This window comes from Amphimedon queenslandica, unplaced genomic scaffold (genome assembly GCF_000090795.2).
Source record: "Amphimedon queenslandica unplaced genomic scaffold, v1.1 AMPQUscaffold_5796_Cont22242, whole genome shotgun sequence".
NCBI classification, from domain to species: domain Eukaryota; kingdom Metazoa; phylum Porifera; class Demospongiae; order Haplosclerida; family Niphatidae; genus Amphimedon; species Amphimedon queenslandica.
In genome coordinates, this window is record NW_003553909.1 from 1 (window position 1) to 1,746 (window position 1,746).

Consider the following 1,746-nt stretch of genomic DNA (forward strand, 5'->3'; position numbering starts at 1 on the left):
CTTCCTTCACTATATACACTACCCTCCCTCCTCCTCCTCTCCCTTTCTATTTATCTTTTTTTTTGCTCTTTGTGTAGTTGAGGAATCCTTCCATAAACAGGTTAGCTATTAAAGCTATTATAAATGCAACTATGATATGCTTCTTAATTTTTATTCTGCACGGACTATAGTGTCATTTTTAATGCTAAACAATCATTTTTATTTATAATGTTATCCATACTAATGTCATTTCTAGGTTGAAGAGTTAAAGTCATTTCATAAGAAAGAGGTTCATGAGTTACAGTCAAGACATGATAAGGAGCTAATGGAGATGCATTTAAGTTACCAGTCATCAATTGAAAGTAAATGCATGAACCATCCTTTATCCTGTACTTGATAATTTTCTTATTATTATTATTATTATAGAGTTAAGACAAGAGATTTCTCACAAAAGGAATTAATAGAGAAATGCTAGTCATTAGGTTATGTATATTGTTTTATTGTTTTTTTATAAATTACTCTCTCTTTGATATAAAACTGCACATTATTATTATAGCTATATAGTCTTGTATATTGTATAATAAAAATATTAAAATAATTGCAGAACTGTAAGGGTGGGGCTCAGGTGCAAGGGCGGGGCTCAATTTAGAAAGGGCGTATTCTTTCTCTGTTTCTAATTCTCCTTTCTGCCTTTTATTCTCTTCACTGCTACAAATGTCGAGCACAACAGAAACAATCCTTGACAAAGAACTTGGTGAGTACTATACATTGTTACACTTTGCATGTAAGGCTACATGTACATGTTTAGGCATCAATGATTTTCGTTTGGTTTGGGAAAAGGCAAGCGTTCTTTCCAGACACTGGGACTCCATTGGCATTATGCTTGGCCTCAGTCCTAACAAGCTGGACGAGATTGAAGCAGAGGGTAAACCACCAAAAACATGTCTCAGAAAGGTTTTTGAATGCTGGCTAAGAAAAGAATATGATCAAAGTAGTGGTGCTCCTACATTACGAATGCTCTGCAATTGCATTAGAAGTGAGAGTGGAGGAGCAGACCCTGCCTTAGCTGATGAAATAGTAAATAAATATTCTAAAAGCAGTGAGAGGCAACCTTTGTCACCAGTAGACACTAACCCATCTTCTAGAGGTATATATATCAATAATTGTAATGCAATTTTAAGAATTATTCATTATAGAAGTTACCCCAAATACAGAATTAGCAGCACCTCTTACTTCACCTGATACTAAAGCTACATATGCTAGTGGAAAATCAAAAGAGTTTCCTGTTAATGATATATTGAAGCAGATTGATGAGCTACAACTGGTACACAATGATAACATGTATAAAACCAAAGAAGCATTTTGCTCTCTTGAAAGAAACACTCTTCCTAAAGTAGTTGATTTCATTCAGTGCCACATCATTCATCTACTAAGCCCATATTTTCGCAAAGAACAGTTCATTGATAAATTACGAGAAGAGTACGACAGTATTAAATCAATGAATCAGTTATTTAGAGTATTGGAAAAGCGTGTCTCCTGGTTTAATTTTGACTTCATTGTCCTATTGGTCAAAGTTTTCATAGCAGATAGAGAAGTACAGCAAATTTGGTCAACTTATTCTGATTTGCTAAAAGACTATTTTAAAACTAACAATGATCAAGCAATTAAAGTTGTTAATGGTGTTGAGTTTGGCATATTAGATGCTCCTAGTACTCAAGTCATGATAGCAAAAGTTGCAGATAATGATTACACTTTGAATGATTTATA

The 1,746-nt window shown here is 33.8% G+C and overlaps 1 long non-coding RNA gene across 1 annotated transcript; it reads left to right on the forward strand.

Annotated features, from left to right (window-relative positions):
• Nucleotides 1–7: 7 nt before the first annotated feature.
• LOC109592266 (uncharacterized) lies at nt 8–577 on the forward strand. The gene is made up of 3 exons (XR_002190260.1): nt 8–100; nt 236–341; nt 406–577. It is a non-coding gene; the product is annotated as an uncharacterized LOC109592266 (long non-coding RNA).
• The last annotated feature ends 1,169 nt before the right edge of the window (nt 578–1,746 follow it).